This window comes from Bombina bombina, chromosome 11 (assembly GCF_027579735.1).
Source record: "Bombina bombina isolate aBomBom1 chromosome 11, aBomBom1.pri, whole genome shotgun sequence".
In the NCBI taxonomy this organism is placed as follows: Eukaryota; Metazoa; Chordata; class Amphibia; order Anura; family Bombinatoridae; genus Bombina; species Bombina bombina.
Genome location: NC_069509.1, coordinates 45,817,712 through 45,832,812, shown reverse-complemented (window position 1 = coordinate 45,832,812; position 15,101 = coordinate 45,817,712). Strand labels below are relative to the sequence as shown.

The following is a 15,101-nucleotide window of genomic DNA, read 5'->3' as shown; positions in this document are numbered from 1 at the left end:
GTCAAAAATAGTGAGATATCTTGCAGAGGGATGCAGCACTCTTAAAATTGCAAAGCTTCTGAAGCGTGATCATCGAACAAACAAGCGTTTCATTCAAAATAGTCAACAGGGTCGCAAGAAGCATGTGGAAAAACCAAGGCGCAAAATAACTGCCCATGAACTGAGAAAAGTCAAGCGTGCAGCCGCCAAGATGCCACTTGTCACCAGTTTGGCCATATTTCAGAGCTGCAACATCACTGGAGTGCCCAAAAGCACAAGGTGTGCAATACTCAGAGACATGGCCAAGGTAAGAAAGGCTGAAAGACGACCACCACTGAACAAGACACACAAGCTGAAACGTCAAGACTGGGCCAAGAAATATCTCAAGACTGATTTTTCTAAGGTTTTATGGACTGATGAAATGAGAGTGAGTCTTGATGGGCCAGATGGATGGGCCCGTGGTTGGATTGGTAAAGGGCAGAGAGCTCCAGTCCGACTCAGACGCCAGCAAGGTGGAGGTGGAGTACTGGTTTGGGCTGGTATCATCAAAGATGAGCTTGTGGGGCCTTTTCGGGTTGAGGATGGAGTCAAGCTCAACTCCCAGTCCTACTGCCAGTTTCTGGAAGACACCTTCTTCAAGCAGTGGTACAGGAAGAAGTCTGTATCCTTCAAGAAAAACATGATTTTCATGCAGGACAATGCTCCATCACACGCGTCCAAGTACTCCACAGCGTGGCTGGCAAGAAAGGGTATAAAAGAAGAAAATCTAATGATATGGCCTCCTTTTTCACCTGATCTGAACCCCATTGAGAACCTGTGGTCCATCATCAAATGTGAGATTTACAAGGAGGGAAAACAGTACACCTCTCTGAACAGTGTCTGGGAGGCTGTGGTTGCTGCTGCACGCAATGTTGATGGTGAACAGATCAAAACACTGACAGAATCCATGGATGGCAGGCTTTTGAGTGTCCTTGCAAAGAAAGGTGGCTATATTGGTCACTGATTTGTTTTTATTTTGTTTTTGAATGTCAGAAATGTATATTTGTGAATGTTGAGATGTTATATTGGTTTCACTGGTAAAAATAAATAATTGAAATGGGTATATATTTGTTTTTTGTTAAGTTGCCTAATAATTATGCACGGTAATAGTCACCTGCACACACCGATATCCCCCTAAAATAGCTATAACTAAAAACAAACTAAAAACTACTTCCAAAACTATTCAGCTTTGATATTAATGAGTTTTTTGAGTTCATTGAGAACATGGTTGTTGTTCAATAATAAAATTAATCCTCAAAAATACAACTTGCCTAATAATTCTGCACTCCCTGTATATGTATCTCAAAAGAGTGTTCTCGCGTAACTAACTAATTGCGCATACGCACATTTTGCCGACAATTACCTATGCGCATGCGTTACTCTAATCGTTGGTAATAAAGAAGAAATAGCAGCGCCAAACGGGAGCGAGCTTCTCTAATAAGGGAGGAATTAATGGCAACGCATGCGCAAATCGTCAAGTAAAGCAATGACGTCAAATGACGGCCGCCTAACGGCCAGGTTTTCAATTGGCTTTTTCAAGAACGTGACCGGCAAGGAAAAAAAAAAAAATGGGTTGTTTTGAAAGCGCTGAAAATTAAATGCAAAAACAGAGATAAGTGAGTTTATATGCTTAATTAAAAAAAATGATGAATGAAACTTGCATTAATTTTGGGATTATTTTAACATGTACTCATACAATAAAGCTAACTTTACCTTCACTTTAAGTTCTTACAGCTCCGTGTCTCTCACAGCAGGCATAGATGATCTGCCTCTTTTGGCTATAGCAAGCAGCTGCAGGCAAAGTTTTCTGAATCCTGTGCCAGGCTGCCGTGTAGCTTGTGTGGACAAAGTCTTTGAAAGACAAGAGCAACCTCCAGGTGATATGCCCAATAGTAGGGATGGGAGAAAGTTTCGCAACATTCGAAAAACGAAACAAATTTTAACACATTCGTTTGTTCGAATCGAATTTCAAATGTATACATAACATTCTAACATTCAATTTTCGAATGTTCAGTTTCAAATTCGATTTTATATTTGTAATAGTATTTCTAATGCTTTCTTTAAATGTAATATTCAAATTATGCAATATTCTATATGGAAACATTCAAAATGATATATTTGTATCTATTATGTATCAATTTACTAGATTCCCGCCCTACCACATGAACTATTGAACTTCTGAATAGTATTTGTTAAATAGAATGTTAATTTCGAAATTTCGAATGTGGACATTCAATATAATTATAAACATTCGAATTTGAAAGTGACATTCGAAAACTGTAAATAGCATTCGATTATAGAATTTTTAAGAATATTCGTTCTTAACATTCGGATTTATAATTCGAATTTCGGTAATCCATACCCAATAGCCTAACACGTTCCCCCGATCTGTGGTCGGGCTTCTTCAAGAGGCACATTAAAAGTCGGATATCCCCGGTATTGCTCCATTTCTATTTGAAGGCATGTTTAACCAATCCCAATGAGGGGGGGGGGGGGTGTTCTATGGCCAATCATGATACGGGGTGAGTGTCCATGGCCCCGTATCAGAATGAATTGTTAGCGAGTATTTCTACAGATCAATTTTGTTATACATGTAAATATATATAATTTATCTTTAAAATGACAATTAAAATAACATCATACAAAACATTTCAGAAATATAAAATAGAATATGATGGTTATAATAGAGTTAATAAAAACCTATACAATCTTACTATACATTCGCTGTTCAAAACTAAATAAATAAAAAATATGTATGTAAAAAATAAATAATAACAAATAAAAATTAAAAAGGACATAACGGTAAACTTAATTTACTAAGAAAAAACAGACTTCATGTGTACCTCTCTAGAGCGATACTAATATACATGCATTGCTCTAAGAGTGGACCGCATGCTCAATATTGCCTGGTCTACTTAAGCATATGGTTTAAATACAATATACTTTAAGGCTAAATATTAATCCAAAACATATTATAAAAACATACATTAAAAATATGCATTAAGGGAGGGCGGAGTTAGCCCTGTATCTGAGCGGTCGCACTTTACATCAGCTCTGGCTGTATTCTCTAATCTTTTTACATTATCGACCGCTCAGATCAGGCAATCTTTCACGGAATAGGAACTGTTTGAGAGGCAGAATATTTAGGGTAATTGTTATGACATCAGCAGTCTGAAAAGTGCTATATGTTACGATTCCCACCCGCAGAGAGAGCCGCAGCGACTATAGTGAAGATGCCATCTTGCTAACCAGACCATGCTGGAATTTTCTTTTCTTTTTCTTTTTCTGAGAGTATCTCTTCTGTTACGGCAATCCTGAAGACTGCACGACCCCTTTAATATGGATGGGCACCTATCCTACACAGATGCAGCTGATCTGCTAGCAGCTTTTGAGCGATACATGAATGGCTGCTTTGAGGACCTTCTATACGCACTGCACCCGGAGCACTCACACGCTGATGTAAGTCTCGAGAAACCAGAGACTGGAATGCCTACCCGGGGCAATGTTCTGGAACCTCAGGGCCCCACTACATCAAAATACACCTCTGCCCCTAATATGGAACAGACTGAGCTGACGTCTCTATCGGGCACTGATCTGTTAAACAAATCGGATCGCCTCACTACTGCCCAACAGCCGCCACCCAGGTACCCTCACCGACAACAGAGATTCTTCCTGAGCTTGCAGCCGACGACCGGCAGCTTTGGTTCTCTAGTTCCAGCCTCCTGTTCCGGGTGCCATGACTTACCCCACAGTCCGGTTTGCTTGACTGACACCATAAAGCCTCAGCCCGCTATGGGAACTTTTACTTCTGGGACTGCCAGGGAAGATCCACTGATCATTTTTACAACTAACAGCCAGAGTGCAGGAGTTCCTGGCGCTCCCAGACTCATCTCAGGACATCGGATTGTTCACTCGCTGTGTGACAGCGCAGCTCTTGGAAATGGCTTACCTGTGGTTCCTTTGGTGCTGAAACTCAGAACTGGTGTGGGATAAATTTATATCAGCAGTCCGACCGTCTTTTTCACCCAATTCTGGCTTGACTATAGCAAGATATGTGGGGACAGAGGTCATATAGGAAAATTATATTAAGCTATATCTTCATAGTTGATGTTTGAAACTTAAATATGTCTGCTTCGTTCAAAGGTTCACACTTCTGTTATTGACTTTCTATCTAAAACTTTATTATGTTGGGGTCAATTCTCAAAAATGTTAACTAGAAATGGATCAGCTTAAATTTTCACACATCCAAATGCCATGTTTAGCTTGCTCACGGCAGGAGGGGTTATGAGCACTTTGCAATCAAGTTTGACTTTCTCCCACCCCCTCATAGTTTTATAAATGGCTTAGGGCTTCCTATATACAGCTAGCTATTTTACTGGGTATCAGCAGTCCTCCTGGTTACACAGATATTTCCACTTGTTTAATGTGCTGAGGATACTAACTTAATATAAAGCATGTCACCTTAATGATAATTAAAGGGACATAATACTCATATGCTAAATCACTTGAAACTGATGCAGTATAACTGTAAAAAGCTGACAGGAAAATATCACCTGAGCATCTCTATGTAAAAAAGGAAGATATTTTACCTCACAATTTCCTCAGCTCAGCAGAGTAAGTTTTGTGTAAAAAGTTATACTCAGCTGCTCCCAGCTGCAGGTAAAAATTTTTAAAAAAATGAAGAAATGAACAGCAGCCAATCAGCATCAGCAGTGCTGAGGTCATGAACTCTTACTGTGATCTCATGAGATTTGACTTAACTCTCATGAGATTTCATAGTAAGCTTCCTTTACCTGATTGGTGAAATAATATGAGAGTGCACGATGCTAGTCCCTTCAGCTGTCCCAGGACAAACACACTAAAATGCTGCTTAGAAATCCTTCACAATGGGAGGTGGCTACTGAGGAACTTTTGAGGTAAAATATCTTTCTTTTTTACATAGAGATGTTCAAGTGATATTTTCTAATCATCTTTTTACAGCTATGCTGCATCACTTTCAAGTGTTTAAACATTTGGGTATTATGGCCCTTTAAATATCCTAATAACAGTCTTAGAAAAAAAAATATCCCTCTGGGACTGTACTTGGCACTGAACTATGTGAACTTTCTATGGCTACATCTTCATGCACATTATGTTGTGGATCTAAGTTATATGCTATTAATATCTATGAGACCCCCACATATCCACAATTATGGAGCCTTCTGACTTAGTTTCCTTTCTGAGATCAGGTATGCTTAGCCTGTCAGAATACCACACTGGCCTACTTTTGTGCATGTACATTCTCTGCCTTGCTCCACTTAGTTTTTAGATTGCATAGGTGTAGTGTACTCTTTCACCGCTCCACTAATTTTCTCATAGACAAGCATCCTACTCAAGCACCCACATTAAGTAGCATAGCTCACACAAAACTTGAGTTAGTATCCTATTCTGTTTAATTCTTGTTGAGTTAATATGTGTGTTAGGTATGTATCAGAGCCCTCCTATCTGCTTTTACCAATGGAGATAGCCTGCAGTGATATTTAGAATGTTTTCATTAGCTCTCTCTCAGGGGAAGGTACACTCTTATTTCACATTTGTATGTTATTGTATGCCTGTTTAGATAATTATACTCCTTATGTGGCAGTTTTAAATGAGACAATTCATATATCTAGGCTGGGCCCCTCTCCTCCCTTTCCCGCCAGCACTGGTTGTCTGCGGGTCATATCCCCACTCCTTTTCCCCACATCGCCTATAGCTGGCATTTACCTAGGAGAGAGGTTCATGCCGCAGTTCATTGCAATCTATACACTTTAATAACCCCCCTCGCACATAACTTTGGCAGGAGCCACTACTAATCCTCTATATATTGAGAGCAAATATTTTCACATATTGAGAAATGCATGCTACTGATTCCTGCTCTGTTATGTTATAGTTGGCTGGATACAGGTGTTATTATCATTTATCAGTTATTTGGTCGCAAATTGTTATCCTCACGACTAAGGCTCAAAACAGTATTGTCTACTTTATCTATTACCAGCACACTATGTCAGCTTTTTCTTGTTCTAACTACTAGCTTTTCCTAATCTAACAACATAACATTATTAATATTCTAGAAGCTATTTCATGTGGTTTATTGTATATAAAATATAGATAGTCTGGTGAGAAACATAATATTCTGCAAGCCTCTGTTAGTTGGAGCGTTGGCCTGCTTCTAAGTGAAAAATGTACCACTTTGATATTACTAAGCAACACCTCTAATTTCAGAGGTACGTAGTCTAGTTCTTACAGTGATCCCATGTAAATATTCCTAGATACTGCTGGGCTGTGTCAACTGGGAAGACACAGTCCAGCATTTAAATTTCTATTCTTTACGTATGTAAACATATAGGCTTTTTCAGCAGGGCACTGGACACATGTTGTGTTATAGACCCCAGGATAAACTGACTCAAAGTATATGTGTAGTAACTGACAGTGGGTATGGTACCGAATATCTTTCCCTCACAGCTATCTGTATGCCTTGGCCGTAATACTCTCCTGGTATTCATAGATTACTCTACAAATCATAATATTGTTTATTGCATATTGTTTATATTACATTATATCTACTATTGTTGTGTATCTTGAGGTCGCAGATGACCTATATGTTGTGTTACCCGGCCTTGAATAATAGCTGATCTATCCCATGTATTGGTTTAGAGTAACCGGACTTATAGCGTCCTTTGAGGTTCATATTACAATGTTTTTTACTTTTAACTGTAATCTAAAGCCACATTTTATATGCAACAAATGTTTAAAGCCTACATCTGACTCATAGCATCCATGTACTTATCTATATGTATTGCCTTTATACCCAGTTCAATTTTAGGCTGGGTGTCGTATTCAGTTACACTTCATTGATTTCTACCTAGTTTCTAGCAAGTTACACCACTTCTGCTAGTCTCCCATATTTCTACCATCTTGTCCAAGCTATGGGTTACACTGAGGCTTATCGGATAGTAAAGATTCTAGAAGGGACTGATGCAATCTTGCGCGGTTTAGACTGCTGAAGAGTTTGCTTCACTTACAAATTTGATATACTGGCTGGCTCCGCCCTCCAGTCCCCACCCCCCACTCTATTTCGAGCGGCTCTTGCCCGCTGCATACCCTCTCCCCATAAAACTATAGAGCTAACTCCTCCCTGGCTCTCAGTTAATTTAAGAAGATTCCCTAAGTTACCTTTATATAGCTAAGGAGGACCGTTATTGTTTATATTACATCTTTCACACTCTATTATAAAACCAAAGTCTTTTGATAGATAGCCCAAACTTGTTAATAACACTTGAGATATATGAGTACAACCTGTTTCATATTGTTTTCTCTGCTGTATCTTTTAATAATATTGTGTACAATTCTATCTGTAAATGTTTTGGGGCACTCCCAATATGTTGTATATCCTAATGACTTCAATAAAAGCTTATTTAAAAAAAAAAAAAAATATGCATTAAAAAATTGCGCCTTATAGTTACCCCTAAAATTGTAATGTCTTGTATCATGATAGTTATTTGATTAAAAACAAAAATGACATAACCTTAAAAATATTTATAAGGTATTACACAACTGAAGAATAAGGAAGAGATTATTAGAGAAAAAGAGTACATGATGGTTAATAAAAATCTGTGTATGTGTTAGTGAGAATATAACTAATACCAATATGGGTATGTGAAATAGTTGCTATGAATAATCAAACTAAGAATCCTAAACAGATATTGATATAATGTAAAAGCAGGCAAATATTTTTGGACTATGTATAGTTAAAAGTAATTTTATATGAAAGCTGCTACATCAATGTCAATATTAAGTCCTAAGGGCTGTAATGTTTTAAGCTTATAAATCCACTTTGTTTCTAATTTTCTTAATTCAAGTAACCTATTAGGTTTTAACTGAGAAACACAGTCTATAATTTGTATTTTCAAAGAGGTAGGGTTACTTCCATGGCAATCTAAAAAGTGTTTTCGGAAAACTGTGTTTAACTAGTTTTTCTTTAATATTGTAAATTTGTTCATTAATTCTGTGTCTAGCTTTCCTCTTCAATATGTGTGGAATCACAGTTACTTTTGAATGTTATGTTATATGTTTCTGTTGATTCGCTGTTATGGAAAGTTGGTGCTTTGTTAATGTGTTTACACATATTGCACCTTGTTTTACCACACCTCATAGTACCTTTCCATTCTTTTAACCAATTATCTGTCCCTTTATCATCCATCTTTTTCTTTGTATGGGTTTTGATTTTGCTGAGGGCCAATATATTTCTAAGGTTTTGCCTTTTTTATAGGTGAAAGTAGGTTTGTCTTCTAGATGTGGTCCTAGGAGGGGATCTGATCTTAACAAAGGCCAATGTTTCTTCAATATATTTTCTAATTTCTTAGAGCCTTCATTAAAGGTGGTTATAAATCTTATGGGGTTTCTTTTAGTAAATTAAGATTTTATAAATTTATTGTGTAAATTGGTCCCCTATAGCTGCTGAATCTTCATATTCATTTTTCTTACAGAAGAACGACTTTCTATCTCTTGATGCTACTTTAGATTTAGCTTGTTGTAATACCTCTTGGCTGTAACCTTTGTCTATAAATTTCTTTTCCAAAATATTTGCTTCTTTTTTGTAATCAGATGTATGGGTACAATTTCTTTTAATTCGTAAAAATTTACTATACGGGACATTGTTTATCCAACATTTTTTGTGTGCATTTTTAGCCTGTATAAAGCTATTCCTATCAGTGGTTCTCCTATGATTGTTTACTGCTATTTTCCCATAACCATCTTTAAAAAGTGTCAAATCCAAAAACTCAGTTTGTTCATTTAAACATGATTTAGTAAATAGTAGATTAAAATCATTACTGTTTATATAATCCATAAATTCATTGATTTCTTCAAACCCGCCCTTCCATAGAATGATGATATCATCTATATACCTAGCGTATGTTAGAATATTGCTAGTATACGGATTATTGTTCCAAATATACTCATTCTCAAATGCATTCACGTAAAGATTTGCATAGGTAGTCCCCATAGGCAAAGGTAGTCCCCATCGCTGTCCCTCTTGTTTGCACATAGAACTTATTTTGAAAAACAAAATAGTTATGGTTCAAAATAAAACCTATGCTTTCAATTAAGAATTGTATATGATTAGGTGGAATGGACCATTTAGAAAATTCTGTTTTAATTTTCTGCATGCCGTTGCTATATGGGATGCACGTATATAGTGCTGCAACGTCACACGTGAGCCAGATCATATCGTTCTCCCAGGTAATCCCTTAAAATTTTGTAATTACCTCTGTTGTATCCTAAAGGTATGCTTTTGTAGATTTAACAAAAGGTTGAAGGTAGAAATCTACATATTTTGATAAGTTATCTGTAATAGACCCAATGCCGGATATTATCGGTCTACCTGGGGGATTTAGGTGATCTTTATGTACCTTGAGTAAATGGTATATGATTGGAACATTAGGTTGAGGGGTATAAATGTATTTATACTCATTTTTATTGCGAATGCCTTCTATCTTTGCTTTACTTAATAGTTTATTTAGTTCTTTGTTGTATATTTTTTTGGGATCATTGGGCAAGGTTTTGTATGTTTTGTTATCCCTTAATAGTTTTAATGCTTCTTTAAGATAATTGTCTCTTTTCTGAATAACTATACCCCCGCCTTTATCGGCTGGGCGAATGATTATTTCTTCATTATTAACTAATTGTTTGAGGGATTTTCTTTCCAAAATTGTTAAATTATCATTATGTTTATTTAAAAAATCATTCTCTTTTTTGAATTGTTCCTCAATGTCTTTAAGGACTAGTTTATTGAATGTAGATAACTGCTCACCCTGAGAACCTACAGGGTTAAATGTGGATTTTGCTTTAAAATTAGAATGTTGTATTGTAGGTTCTATATCGTGTAGACATAGATTTAATGTATCTATGTATTCATTTGAAAGTTCTTCTGTGGGTAGGTTTGAACTGACTTGGGTTGTGAAATCATCATTTTCGGGGTCCTTTAGGATCTTTAGGGTACCCAGATCACCTGACTATAGGTAATATTTATTAAAACTACCTCTATTTTCTGGATTTTTAAGGAAGTATCTCTTTAACATGAGCGTCCTAACATATTTATGTACATCTACGAACATTTCAAATTTATTGGGTTTAGATTTAGGCGCAAAGTTCAGGCCTTTTTGGAGGAGATTAATATCATTAGAATCTAAGTTGATTTCTGCCAGATTGAAAATATAATTCTTGGCTTCACTTATTCTTTCCTTGTTCTTCCTATTTGCCTGCATAAGTTTTCCTGCTCTATTTCCTCTTCTTCTCTTTCTAGGGATCCTTTTCTTTGCCTTGTTCTGTCCTGTTGTAAAAGATTGTGATTTCTTATATGTTCCACCCCTAAAAAATGCTGTGTCTCATGATTTTCTTTTGGTCTTGCCCCGCTTTTTTCCCAATTTGGGATGTGGTTATAATATGTATTCTGTGATAATGATTCAAATTTATTATTATTTGAGAATTGTGAGTTATTATCATATCTTACATTGTCGCTACCTCTATAACTATTTATCCGTCTCCATTGTAATGATTGATTTGTGGGGTTTTGTTTGTATGTATTATAATCTCCATCATTCTTAATAGTTGTATTGTGGTTCTTGCGTATATAATAATTGTTGTTACTAAAATTGTAATTCTTCTATTTGGGCTTTTCATAGTGTCCTACTTGTTTATTATAATTCCTATTATGATTTGTATTGTAATGATTTGTGTAGGGATTTATTGGATTTTCCCTATATTGATGTGTATAATCTCTTCTATAGGGGGCTATAGGCGTAGCAGGTCTATGATTTACCTTCTGAGCATTGCTAGTGGCTATTGCATTTTCTGGGTTAATAAGGGAAGACTCATGCTCTTTATGGTCTTTCTTATAAGTATAGACTTTGTTATTTTTAAAATCTTCTATATCTCTCCTGAGTTTTTTCTGTTTGTTACCTTGTAGCTCTTTAGTTGACTAATTCTATATTGTATACTTTTATTTCGATTGACCCATTTACACAATGAATATATAAAATCTCAATCTACTAAAAGAAACCCCATAAGATTTATAACCACTTTTAATGAAGGCTCTAAGAAATTAGAAAATATATTGAAGAAACATTGGCCTTTGTTAAGATCAGATCCCCTCCTAGGACCACATCTAGAAGACAAACCTACTTTCACCTATAAAAAAGGCAAAAGCCTTAGAAATATATTGGCCCCCAGCAAAATAAAAACCCATACAAAGAAAAAGATGGATAATGATAAAGGGGCAGCTAATTGGTTAAAAGAATGGAAAGGTACTATGAGGTGTGGTAAAACAAGGGGCAATAAGTGTAAACACATTAACAAAGCACCAACCTTCCATAACAGCGAATCAACAGAAACATATAACATAACATTCAAAAGTAACTGTGATTCCACACATATTGTATACCTATATGTAGGCCGCACTAAGAGGAAAGCTAGATGCAGAATTAATGAACACATTTACAATATTAAAGAAAAACTAGTTAAACACAGTGTTCCTAAACACTTTTTAGATTGCCATGGAAGTAACCCTACCTCTTTGAAAATACAAATTATAGACTGTGTTTTTCAGTTAAAACCTAATAGGTTACTTGAATTAAGAAAATTAGAAACAAAGTGGATTTATAAGTTTAAGACATTACAGCCCTTAGGACTTAATATTGACATTGATGTAGCAGCTTTCATATAAAATTACTTTTAGCTATACATAGTCCAAAAATATTTGCCTGCTTTTACATTATATCAATATCTGTTTAGGATTCCTAGTTTGATTATTCATAGCAACTATTTCACATACCCATATTGGTATTATTTATATTCTCACTAACACATACACAGGTTTTTATTAACCATCATGCACTCTTTTTCTCTAATAATCTCTTCCTTATTCTTCAGTTGTGTAATACCTTATAAATATTTTTTAAGGTTATATCATTTTTTGTTTTTAATCAAATAACTATCATGATACAAGACATTACAATTTTAGGGGTAACTATAAGGCGCAATTTTTAAATGCATATTTTTAATGTATGTTTTTATAATATGTTTTGGATTAATATTTCGCCTTAAAGTATATTGTATTTAAACCATATGCTTAAGTAGACCAGGCAATATTGAGCATGCGGTCCACTCTTAGAACAATGCATGTATATTAGTATCGCTCTAGAGAGGTACACATGAAGTCTGTTTTTTCTTAGTAAATTAAGTTTACCGTTATGTCCTTTTTATTTTTTTATTATTTATTTTTTACATACATATTTTTTTATTTTAAATACATTTTTATTGAGGACATAAGAAAAGCATACAGATAAGTAATAAGGTTACATGTTATACTTTACAATACTATGTTAGTTCTGGTACAAACCCTCAAAAATGATAAAGTCCTCGTTTTCTCCCCCAAAATATAACAGTATTGGTCACTCTTGGACCAGATATAAATTCAGTACAAACACATGGGGTATTGTAGAGCACTGGTGTAAGCAAACAAAAGAAAATAAAAAATAAAAAATTGCATTGTTCTAAATATATGTAGGATAATAAATTAAAGAATAACAATGCTAAAGCTACAGCTAGACACCTATATAATATTTCATACATTTCAACATGTAACAGGCTTTCTATTGAAAATTATACTCTATAGGTAGTAGATGCTGGATACTTGACACCTATAGTTCCCAGCCTACTGTGATAAAATGGTATGGAGTATATGGTAGGCTTTCTGGGACCAGGATTTCCAACTAATTGGTCACCATATAGAACATATTATAGGTCTTATTATCCTATTAGGCGTTTAATATAGTGCAAGGGCTTGACCCAACCTGGATAGTTAACTAAATGCATTCAGGCATAGGGCAGTTTCTCTTATGTGATATCATGCTTGTCTTTTTTATAGCAACTCCGGCCGCGAGCCGCTAGATCCAAAGACAAAGTTATGTGAACCCTAGAATATGACAGCCAAACCCTGTCAACATGTATTTATAATATATAGGACATATCAACCTGGGCATATTGTGATGCTGTATTGTAACACTATAAAGACAGGATTCACTATGGTGCTTAGTATATGTACACATCTCTTTTTTACCCTGTCAGAGTATTCAGCAAACAGGAATATGGCATAAAACATTATAATGTTACAACAACAAAAAAGCAAAAAAAATCAAGTAATCCAACAGTGTTTGAACATATTACTGTGTGTTAGAGTCTTTTACTGCTTAGCCCCAAGATTTTGTGAGCATAACAATGCGTGCTATAGTAAAGTCCTGGTGGTCTTGTGTCGCATCAATAATATAGGCAGTCCAATATGATATAAGGAGTGGCAGACGTGGACGTTTAGGCCCGATGAAGTTATCTGGTATAAGTAAGTTTTTATTTTTATCAAAGGCAATTTCCAACAGGTGACTTTTAGCCTCAAAGTAGTCCAGCGAGGCCGCAAGCCCCGAAGATACTCTCACCACAGACCCGGTTTTCCAGGGGCCACCCCCAAAACCCCACCGAACCGATACCTGTGGTGTGGATGTTGTCGTCTGCCAGAGCCTCCCCGCTATGCTAGATGAAGCTGATTTCACTTGTATCGCTGGGCCGCTCCTCTCTGAGATTTGTGGGCTGTTTGGCCTCTCCTCGTTTGCCCGGTTATATTGTAGGTAGTTAGATGGGAGAATATCAGTGTCAAAGCATATCTTCTGTAGCTCCGGCCTCTCCGGGCATGTCTTCAGGGCTCTATAGTTAGTCGTCAAAGAGCCATTCAAAAGCAATTGGTCTTGCGGGGCTTTTTTAATTAGGCGTAAGCAAAGCTCTTCAAATTTGCGCCAATGGGGTTTGTTAAAGATGTCTTGTATGTCAGCTTCCTCCGTAGCAGCCATTTTAGATACCAGGTGACGCAGGAGTTTATTTTATTCGTTCGAGTGATGCTGTATACTTAAGTCCTCTAAGGTCGGTCAAAGCTTAGTGGTAGTAAATGCAGATATTCGGTTTAGTGATTTGGTGTGTCCGGCTGTAGCTAAATACCTCGGACTCCCGAGGGGGATGGCGCTGCCTATTAGGTGCCGCCGCACTAGGCCTTCGTAGTCTGATTTCGTGCTACAGCTTCAAAAATACAGCTTAATTTGGTGATATAGTATGCTACTGAACAGTAGTTCAATACCAGATATAAAGTTGGGTAATTAGCTGTAGTAGGATTCTCTGAGTCGGCGGATTAGGAGAAATTCAGCTGGAGCTCCAAAAAGTGTGACCGATCCGATCACTGTTCAGACACGCCCCCTTACATACATATTTTTATTTATTTAGTTTTGAACAACAAATGTATAGTAAGATTGTATAGGTTTTTATTAACTCTATTATAACCATTATATTCTATTTTATATTTCTGAAATGTTTTGTATGATGTTATTTTAATTGTCATTTTAAAGATAAATTATATATATTTACATGTATAAGAAAATTGATCTATACAAATACTCGCTAACAATTCATTCTGATACGGAGCCATGGACACACACCCCCTATCATGATTGGCCATAGAACACACCCCCTCATTGGGATTGGTTAAACACGCCTTCAAATAGAAATGGCGCAATACCGGGGCTATCCGACTTTTAATGTGACTCTTGAAGAAACCCAACCTCAGATCGGGGGAAACGCGTTAGGCTATTGGGCATATCATCTGGAGGTTGCTCTTGTCTTACAAAGACTTTGTCCCCACAAGCTACACGGCAGCCTGGCACAGGATCTGGAAAACTTTGCCTGCAGCTGCTTGCTATAGTCAAAAGAGGCAGATCATCTATGCCTGCTGTGAGAGACAAGGAGCTTTAAGAACATAACGCTCCATCTGAATGCTCATTTTATACTTTATTCTAGTAAGTTTAACAATACTTGCGTGTGCAGTAATTGCTAATAAATCTTTCACTTGAGTCTCGCCTTGTGTGCCTTTTTCTTTTTCTCTCTTTTTATGACACTGTATCTGAGCCAAGGTCTGTGGAATACCTAGCTGGGACAAGGCAGCACTACTCTGGCACTTTGACTCCATCTTG

The 15,101-nt window shown here is 36.5% G+C and overlaps 1 protein-coding gene across 1 annotated transcript in view; it reads right to left on the bottom strand.

Moving 5' to 3' along the window:
* Nucleotides 1-15,101, bottom strand: part of LOC128641654 (uncharacterized) — a 185,473-nt gene that overhangs the window by 27,894 nt on the left and 142,478 nt on the right. The window lies entirely within an intron of this gene.